This window comes from Oncorhynchus masou, chromosome 29 (assembly GCF_036934945.1).
Source record: "Oncorhynchus masou masou isolate Uvic2021 chromosome 29, UVic_Omas_1.1, whole genome shotgun sequence".
NCBI classification, from domain to species: domain Eukaryota; kingdom Metazoa; phylum Chordata; class Actinopteri; order Salmoniformes; family Salmonidae; genus Oncorhynchus; species Oncorhynchus masou.
In genome coordinates, this window is record NC_088240.1 from 55,716,566 (window position 1) to 55,727,491 (window position 10,926).

At 42.1% G+C, this 10,926-nt stretch overlaps 1 protein-coding gene across 2 annotated transcripts in view; it reads left to right on the forward strand.

The window, feature by feature from the left end:
* Positions 1-10,926, forward strand: part of LOC135520032 (myelin basic protein-like) — a 49,780-nt gene that overhangs the window by 38,364 nt on the left and 490 nt on the right. The gene's annotated exons all lie outside the window — the stretch shown is intronic.

Consider the following 10,926-nt stretch of genomic DNA (forward strand, 5'->3'; position numbering starts at 1 on the left):
GAGGGATACAATGTACAGTACATTGAAAGCAGGTGCTTTCACACAGGTGCGGTTCCTGAGTGAATTAATCAATTAACATCCCATCATGCTTAGGGTCATGTATAGAAATGCTGGGCAGGCCATTATTTAGCTACATTCTTTCGCTGTGCCTTATGTCAGGCCGTATATAAAAGAGGCTGATGGCTCAGGCATTTGTCTCGGTGGCTGGGGCTACCACTAGCTGGTACAGCGGGCACTAGACCCTGGCACTGCCACAGCAGAGCTCCTCGCCACTCAAAAGCGTTGATTGTTGAGAGCCACCATTCATCACTGGGCCAGTGTTCTCTGCTTTGACACCATTGTTCAGATTCTCTCACTGTCTCTGTCTTTATCTCTCTGTCTTTCTTTCTGTATTTTCTTTCTCTTCTCTTTCTTTCTCTTTCTTTCTCTCTTTCTCTCTTTCTTTCTTTCTCCTTTTTTTCTTTCTGTCTCTGTGTCTGTGAGAAAAGCTAAAGCAAATGTGAGAAGTAGTTTGACAGTGAACTTGCTAACCCATAAAGTTGGTGCACTACTTCTGGCCAGAGTCTCCTATCAGGCAATAGAGTGCCATTTTGGACACATACTAGGTTGATATCCATCTGACCAAGCGTGTGCTTCACTGGAGGGACTGGTCAACAGGTGCAGTATAGGACCTGGGTCTATGTAATGCTTCCACAGAGAGAGAGAGAGCGGCCGATAGTGAAATGTACAATATAACCGGAAATGGTCGGCAATGTCTTGTTGAGTCATTCATTCAGTGATGGGGCTACATGCATTGTGTGGGAGTTTGTGTGTGTATCGCATGTGTGTGAGTTAGTGGATCAGTGGGTCCAGAGTCCCAGGGTCCACCTCATCTTGCCTTGAACATCTGGCTGGACAATTAGGGAGTGTGTGAACAGCTGGTGATGGATGGACGATGGCTATTGTAGAGGAAGGAATGGACATCCGTCACTCATCACTCTGGGAAAGCATTTGGACCTAGTGTAGCCCACTGCTTCCCCATTCCCAAAATGATGATTCAAATGCTTTACATACAAATAGAGCTGTAAATCCCCCCCCACCCCAAGGTCGACAGATTTCTGAGGCTTCTTCCCTAACAAACTTGCCAGAGCGAGTCACATAGCTTTTGACGATTGCTTTCTGAACTTTCCGTGAACCCGTGTCATAAGATAAAGTGTCTTCAGGAAATTGAGCGAGCAGTGTTTTGCTGTCCTGTCAGTACTAGTGCGGATGGTAGATTCAGATGTGTATAGATGGTCTGTTTTTATGGTGTTTTTCTGACTCTCCACTTGACACAAGCACTCAGGATGATGATTTAATTATGCGAGTGGTCAGATAGTGTATTGAACAACGTGATGAAGCTTCGTAACAATTTGACTAGTAAACTCATGGGTACATTCGTAATGGCTATCTGGTATGGTAGTGCAACAATTTCCATGGTAGTGTAGAATATGAATTCAAATGATGTAAACTGATGTGGCTCATACAATGGAATGTCTTTTTCGTAATGCCAGTAGAGTTTAAAAAAAAGACTCCATCTACAACAAGAGTCATAATCAAGCCATATTTGATAAATGGACAAAAAGCTTAACGTAATTTTTTTTTGCACTATTTTGTGAATTAGCATGGAAATGTTGCAGTATGAGATATCCCCAAGGTATGTTGGAGCAAAACACTCACTTGGTAACACCCCCATCTGTAAAACCTGTTAGCGAAATCAATGCAGGGATCCAACCCCTTAGATTCTCACCGGTGTGTCATTCTAAGTTAAAGTACATGTAATAAAACAAATCCCCATCAAAATCCTTCTATCTGGTTGTGTCCGAACACAAACGAATGAGATCCCACTTTGGAAAAGGGAGATTCTAACGAACACGATGGTGTTCTCTATGACCCCCACAAGTGTCACGGGATGCGTCTGAAGGTAACTGGTATGGATTTTTTTTTTGCGAATGGAAGTATATATATTCTATGAATATGTATAAACCAAATACAAAATAAAAAATATATATTTATACACACAGTTGAAGTTTACATACACTTAGGTTGGAGTCATTTAAACTAGTTTTTCAACCACTCCAAAAATGTCTTTTTGGCAAGTCGGTTAGGACATCTACTTTGTGCGTGACACAAGTCATTTTTCCAACAATTGTTTACAGACAGATTATTTCACTTATAATTCACTGTATTACAATTCCAGTGGGTCAGACGTTTACATACACTAAGTTGACTGTGACTTTAAACAGATTGGAAAATTCCAGAAAATAATGTCATGGCTTTAGAAGCTTCTGATAGGCTAATTGACATCATTTGAGTGAATTGGAGGTGTACCTGTGGATGTATTTCAAGGCCTACCTTCAAACTCAGTGCCTCTTTGCTTGACATCATGGGGAAATCAAAAGAAATCAGCAAAGATCTCAGAAAAAAAATTCTGGTTCAAGTCTGGTTCATCAACAGCAAATGACCATGTGAAGATGCTGGAGGAACGAGGTACAAAAGTATCTACAGTGGGGCAAAAAAGTATTTAGTCAGCCACCAATTGTGCAAATTCTCCCACTTAAAAATAATTATTTTCCTCCATAATTTGCAAAGAAATTAATAAAAAATCCTACAATGTGATTTTCTGGATTTTTTTCTCATTTTGTCTGTCATAGTTGAAGTGTACCTATTATGAACATTACAGGCCTCTCATCTTTTTAAGTGGGAGAACTTACACAATTGGTGGATTACTAAATACTTTTTTTGTCTCACTGTATATCGACATAACCCGAAAGGCCACTCCGCAAGGAAGAAGCCACTGCTCCAAAACCACCATTAAAAAAAGCCAGACTACGGTTTGCAATTGCACATGGGGACAAAGATTGCACTTTTTGGAGAAATATCCTCTGGTGTGATGAAACAAAAATAGAACTGTTTGGCCATATAAACCATCGTTATGTTTGGAGGAAAAAGGGGGATGTGTAACATAACTTTAGTCCGTCCCCTCGCACATAACCGGGCTCGAACCTGGGACCCTCTGCACACATCAACAACAGTCACCCACAAAGCTTCATTACCCATCACTCCACAAAAGCCGCGGCCCTTGCAGAGCAATGGGAACCACTACTTCAAGGTCTCAGAGCAAGTGACGTCACCGATTGAAACGCTATTAGCGCGCACCACCGCTAACTAGCTAGCCATTTCACATCCGTTAGAGTCTTGAAAGCCAAAGAACACCATCCCAACCGTGAAGCACGGGGATGTCAGCATCATGTTGTGGGGGTGCTTTGCTGCAGGAGGGACAGGTGCACTTCACAAAATAGATGGCATCATGAGGAGAGAAAATTATGTGGATATATTGAAGCAACATCTCAAGACATCAATCAGGAAGTTAAAGCTTGGTCGCAAATAGGTCTTCCAAATGGACAATGATCAAGCATACTTCCAAAGTTGTGGCAAAAGTCAAGGTATTTGAGTAGCCATCACAAAGCCCTGATCTCAATCCCATGGGCAGAACTGAAGAAAAAAAAATGTGGGCGAGCAAGGAGGCCTTTAAACCTGACTCAGTTACACCTGCTCTGTCAGGAGGAATGGGCCAAAATTCACCCAACTTATTGTGGGAAGCTTGTGGAAGGCTACCCAAAACATTTGACTCAAGATAAACAATTCAAAGGCAATGCTACCAAATACTAATTGAGTGTATGTAAACTTCTGACCCAATGGGAATGTGATGAAAGAAATAAAAGCTGAAATAGAATTATTTATCTACTATTATTCTGACATTTCACATTCTTAAAATAAAGTGGTGATCCTAACTAACCTAAGACAGGGAATTTTTACTAGGATTAAATGTCAGGAATTGTGAAAACTGAGTTTAAATGTAATTGGCTAAGGTAACATCCGACTTCAACTGTATATAAGTCAAAAGTTTGGACACACCTGCTCACACCAGGTATTTTCTTAATTCTTTCCTTTTTCTACATTGTAGAACTATAGTGAATCATCAAATCTATGAAATAACACATGGAATCATGTAGTAACGAAAAAAAAGTGTTCAAGCTGTCTTGTTGACAGCTTTGCACTCTCCTAGATTTAGGACAGAAACTTCAAAACCTTGTTTCTTATGATTCATTTTTTGACTGTCCTCTTTGCCATTTAGGAATATGTTATTCAATGATTTTCTATGGGCTTTAGTAATAAAGGACAACATCTATTTTTATCAAATCATTTTTTATACACTTTTTATTACCTAAAGAGGTCCTTAAATTGAAAATGTGATTTGACCTTCTTAAAACAACTCCATATGTCAGCTTAGCACCCCCTCCCCCAACATCTTAGACTTTAAAGAATGAAACATAACGTAAAAAGGAAATGGAATGAAGCAAGAAGAAATGAAGCAATTAGACGAAAGCCAACGTTTCATCTAAAGCAGGATAATGGTGGATTGTGCTCGGCGCGTAACAAAATCCATTGTCACCGACTGGATTTACTCCTTTTCCGTTTAAGTTCACCATTGATCCAGGACAATGGTGGTGGGAGAGGAAACTAACTAGTGTATTCTATGGGCATACTGTAAATGGAGGCTGCGTTAGCCCACATTCACACAGCTGTCTTGTCTAGGAGATGGCAAGGCAAAGTCCCTGTACATACGCACACACACACACTGTGGATTGATCAATAGCAACCTGTTGATGCTGTATCTGCCTGCTCTGTCCTGTTCTGTTGTTACCTAAAACCTTGAGAGAGAGAGAGATTATGAGAGAGAGAGAGAGAGAGAGAGATATATATTATGAGATATATATATATATATAAATTATGAGAGAGAGAGATGTATATATATTATGAGAGAGAGAGAGAGATGTATATATATTATGAGAGAGAGATATATATATATATATATTATGAGAGAGAGAGAGATATATATATATATTATGAGAGAGAGAGAGATATATATATATATTATGAGAGAGAGAGAGAGAGAGAGAGATATATATATATATATTATGGGAGAGCGAGAGAAATAAATACTGAAAGAAAAAGAGTATTGAGAGAGAATGCTGAAAGAAAAAGAGTCTTGAGAGATCATGCTCTGAGTGAGATGTTCTTAGCCAGTAAACAGATCAGTGCGAAAAGCTTTGGCTGGTGTTGACAGAAGAGTTGAGGTTCCGTCATCGCTGGCAGTGGTGCCAGCCTCACTGGGACTAGATCAGATTACGATGTAAACCTCAACACTGAGTGCATGCTGAATAGTGAAGATTGGCACTACCACTGACACATTTTTATCATCAATTTTGTCCTAGGTAAAAGCTGATATCACATACATGCTTTCATTGTTCCCCATTGGAGAACCCTTTTTGGTTCCAGGTAGAACCCTTTTGGGTTCCATGTAGAACCCTCTGTGGAAAAGATTCTGCATGGAACCCGAAAGGGTTGTACCTCGCACCAAAAAGGGTTCTCCATTTTTCTAAGTGTGTACACAGGTTTGGTTGAGCTGTTATTTCTGACGTACACATGATTCCCCATTTGGATTGAGCAGTTGAGGAAGTAAAGATCACAGAAGTCATGCAAGGGGCTTGGCGGTTCAAGGACCGAGGCGAAAAATAAGGGATTTAGCATCTGTAGCATCTCCTCTATCTGCCACTGAGAAATCTCCGGAGGACAGCCTGTCCATGAATGCCTGACGAGTCTGAAGACAGAGGGTCATTCTCCCCGGGGCCTGTGGGCGGAGGTCCGGGATCCATGATGAATGCTGTGACAGAGTGGGTGGTGGCAGTTTTTTACTCCTGGGTGGGTGGTCTGGTCAAGGGCCACATAGCTGCTTCTTAGAGGAATATTTCCCGTGCCTGGGTCCCACCACTATGGGTGGATCCAAGCTGGCTCCTTGTTGTCGTTACAGACGCTGGTCCACCAGAAGGCTAAACCGTCCTCTGCACTACAGGGGCCCATGAGGGGAGAGGAGAGAGATTGAGATCCAAGGCCCACTCGCTGCATTTTTTCCCTCTCCTCTCTTGTCTATTTGTCACTGTGGGTTGTCGCTTCTCCTTCTTCTCCTCTCACTCGGGCACTACAGAGCTTCTTGTTATGGATTAGTCATAGCCTGGTAAATAAGCACATATTTAACCTTTAGCGTCGAGCAATCCCGTATCCGGGAGCGTAATCATAGCCTAGCATAACGCAACGTTAACTATTCATGAAAATCGCAAATGAAATGAAATAAATATATTGGCTCACAAGCTTAGCCTTTTGTTAACAACACTGTCATCTCAGATTTTCAAAATATGCTTTTCAACCATAGCTACAGAAGCATTTGTGTAAGAGTATTGATAGCTAGCATAGCATTAAGCCTAGCATTCAGCAGGCAACATTTTCACAAAAACAATAAAAGCATTCAAATAAAATAATTTACCTTTGAAGAACTTCAGATGTTTTCAATGAGGAGACTCTCAGTTAGATAGCAAATGTTCAGTCTTTCCAAAAAGATTATTTGTGTAGGAGAAATCGCTCCGTTTTGTTCATCACGTTTGGCTAAGAAAAAAAAACAAAAATTCAGTCATTACAACACCTAACTTTTTTCCAAATTAACTCCATAATATAGACAGAAACATGGCAAATGTTGTTTAGAATCAATCCTCAAGGTGTTTTTCACATATCTATTCGATGATAAATCATTCGTGGCAGTTGCCTTTCTCCTCTGAACCTAATGGAAAAGTGGACGCAGCTGGAGATTGCCCACTAATTTCGACGGAGGACCCCAAGCGGACACCTGGTAAATGTAGTCTCTTATGGTCAATCTTCCAATGATATGCCTACAAATACGTCACAATGCTGCAGACACCTTGGGAAAACGACAGAAAGTGTAGGCTCATTCCTGGCGCATTCACAGCCATATAAGGAGACATTGGAACACAGCGCATTCAAAATCTGGGGCATTTCCTATCTGAAATTTCATCTTGGTTTCGCCTGTAGCATTAGTTCTGGGGCACTCACAGACAATATCTTTGCAGTTTTGGAAACATCAGAGTGTTTTCTTTCCAAAGATGTCAATTGTATGCATAGTCGAGCATCTTTTCATGACAAAATATCTTATTTAAAACGGGAACGTTTTTTTATCCAAAAATTAAAAGAGCGCCCCCTATATCGAAGAAGTTAAAGTACACTCTTAGAAAAAAAGGCTTCCAAAAGGGTTCTGCGGCCATCTCCATAGGAGAACCACTTTTGGTTCTAGGTGGAACCCTCTTTGGAAAGGGTTCCACATGGAAGCAAATGGGATTCTTTTAAAGGCTTCTCTGACTTTAAAGGGTATGGAGACAGCCCGAAGAAGCAGTTTTGGTTTTAGATGGCACCTTTTTTTTTCTTCTAAGAGTGTAGATCAATAACAGGCCTGATTTTGAAGTGGTCCGTCTCCCAAGAGAATATGTACTGTGACACGATGAGTGGCTGTGTGCTTTTCAACCATCTCAACCAAGGCCTATCATCTGTCTCCAGCCAGGCCCTGTGCCTGCCTCAGCCGCCCTGTGACGGACACGTTGCCCGTGAGAGCCTCATTAGATGTTCTCATCGGAAGAGCAAGAGATCAAGAAAAGTGAGCGCAGCGTGTTACATTGCAAAACTCCGAGCAGCTCTGTTGAGACCTTTCTACACCCCCCTTCAGTGTTCTGCGTCAGCCCGCCCATTCATTTCCCTTTCATGTTGTTGACAAGCACCAGTGTTTTATCATCCCCCGCGATCTCTGCTACTGCATCTTTGCTTGGGGAGAGGGGTAAGCATGGCTGTGTTAATGTAATGAAGGGGCACGCTGTGGATAAACCGCCTCTTTTTTTTTTCTCTTTCGATCCCTGTATCTCACTTTTCATCTGGCTTTTTTTTAGGCTCTTTGAGTCTTGTTTTCCCCAAAGATGACGCAAATGTTTGTTTGTAGGGTTGTTGCTTTGGGCCTGCTTTCGACATTCCAGTGCCACTTCGTTAGGGCCTTACAATGTACAGTATATTGCGTATAAAGGGGAGCTGACGTTTGTGACACAACTCGGTGTCTTACAGCAATGTAGTTAATGAAATGTAATCGTTCACAATTGTTGAACGGCGGTGTGGCGATGCCCTACACTTGTCCTGAGCATGCGACTCACAGCGCTTCCCAATAGAAAACGGAGTGAGATTAAGCTCGGTTATCTGTGGAGGGAACCGTGCTCTTAACTTATTTGCCAGGGAGAGTGTGTGAGAGAGACTTTATTTAATCAGCGTTCCCGCCCTGATGATTGAATGACTGACGATATGTGTTATTAGGATGAAGTGGAGACGGTGGCCCGGTGCAGACAGATTCTGATTGCACCTGCAACTAGTGGCCGAGCCTAATGGAGACCGAGAGTCCTGTTCAGGTCTCTGTCGCAGTATTGCTGTCAGGGAACCAAAGATGAAGCACTAAAGGGGTATTCCACCTCAAAATCAAAGTCAGTCAGATGTGTTTAGACATTTTTAAACGCAGTCTAATGTCAAGATGACTATTTATCATTATAAACTTTATTCATAACTGTATTATTATTTTTAGATGGGCAATGCAAAACTATACAACTGTACGTTTGTTGGAGTTTCAATCTGCAGAGGTGTTTCAATGTCAAAGCATGTAACACACACCTAGATAACCGCACCTATGGATTACCTTTCCCAGAGTCACAGAGCGAGGGAGAAGGAAAAGGGGTTAGACAGATTATTCAGCGTTTTTTTTTTGTTGTGTTTGCCAAGCATACAAGATGCGAGGTGACTTGTCATCATACTGTAAGTGCAGTGTAAAGGGCTTATCAGAGCAACGCTAGTAGTTTTGTTTTGCTTAGATAGTGGGTTTGATGGTAGTTGATGATGGAGGTGATGGAGCGAGATGGCTCTGTAACATAACAGGGCCACTGCCGGGAGGAAATAAGTCTGAACAGTTTGCTCATATTGGGGAGCTGCTGGAACACCAGAGCACAGGCACTGCTTTCATCATCATTTTATAACATCAAATCACTATGTCTTTATAGCATTGTCACAGCAGCACAAACCTCAACCACGTCTACTGGGGAAATATCTCTCTCATCCTCTCTCTCATTCTCTCTCCTTCCTTTTCATACTATATCAATGAGTCTCTCTCTCTCTCTCTCTCTCTCTCTCTCTCTCTCTCTCCTGATCTTTCTTTTTTCTTTCCTGCTCTTCTAGTCTCTCATATTCCATGTTGTGAGGTGTAGGATCGCAATTACAGTTGCCTTTCACCAAGGTGACAAGGGATGTTTGGTTCTGTGATTTGTTCACTAAGGAAGGTCTTAGTGACTCCTAGAGAAATAAGGAAAGATGTGCTGGTGGCATCCTGGTTCCCCAATGGGCTTTGAGCTTCAGTTGAGACCAGCCGTCCGTTCATCCTTTTACACAATCATATCTAAGAGCAATTTGTTTTAGTAAGTAAATAGCTTCCGCTACAGAAAACCTGCTTTCATAGTAGATATTTCATTTCAGTGTGCCAGTTCAAGTGCCTGTGATTTGTCGTTGTAGCTGACTCGAGCAGTATGGCTCTACCTCCATGTACATCATTCACACAACTCTAACAGTCTCAGCGTCCGTGCTTTAGTTGTACTCAGATGTACATGTCTCTTTGATCATAGAATCGGAAAATTTGTCAGTAGATCCAGATCTGGAAGTTCGGTTTGGTTCTCCAAATTGCATTTTTTTTTTATATATATATGTTTTATTCTAAATGCTGTGATATCTTTCCATCTGAACGCCTTGTTGATCCATTTTGAGTTACTGTTGAGGTCTTTCTCGAACCCAATGGTCTGCTCAAACCGGCTCAAACCAACGCCTGCCTTGCAGTGGCTCAGGCGTCAAATAAGTGTCACTGTGCATCGGGTTGAAAATCCATACTTATAGGAGTTATTTTAGGGACACTGGCCTCCTTGTCCCACATAAATAACTATGCGGCTCTGACAATAGACCACTGTTGAGGAAATATTAGCATGCGGATTCCACTGTTGTTTTTTCCTACACCATTTCGTCCAGTATAGTGTCTACATTGTTCTTCGGGGAGCGCTGCGCTGCATGCCCTGTGCTCCGGGAGCTAGCTAGCATGGTGGCTTCTGTCAGAAGGGATAAGTTACAGGTAATGCCGTAGATCTCAGCGTCCCACTGATGGCCATAGTGTCCATTCGCACATGTGGAAAACAAATGGAGAAACGTGTGAATTAGCGTGTCAGCGTTGGACATTCAATGACAAATGACTGATCTCGTGGTATGAGTACCACTCTGCATCCATCTGCTGGCCTGGCTCTGAAGCTAAGCAGGGTTGTTCCTGGATGCGAGACCAGATGCTGCTGGATCTGGTGTTGAGGGCCAGTAGGAGGCACTCTTTCCTTATGGTCTAAAATATATATATTTCCTAATGCCCCAGGGCAGTGATTGGGGACATTTCCCTGTGTAGGGGTGCTGTCTTTCGAATGCGACATTAAACAGGTGTTCTGACTCTCTGTGATCACTCAAGATCCCATGGCACTTATCTTAAGAGTAGGGATGTTAACACTCAGTGTCCTGACTAAATTCACAATCTGGCCCTCATACCATCATGGCCACCTAATCATCCCCAGCCTCCAATTGGCTCATTCATCGCCCTTCCTCTCCCCTGTAACTATTCCCGAGGTCATTGTTGTAAATGAGAATGTGTTCTCAGTCAACTTACCTGGTGAAAGTATTCCTGTACAGGAATGTGGAAAGTATGCCATTATAATTCCAAGAGAGTTATTGGGCTTGTGGTGGGTGTTTGGGGAAGGATATGTGTGTGCTATGTTACTTTTATACAGTATTAGAACTGTAAGGAACTTTTGGCATGGACTGAGGGAGGAGACAATGAAACTGTTTTGATAGTACCGTAGGTAATGTCCCTTGCTAACAATGTATGGTTTCCCCCGGTGCAAT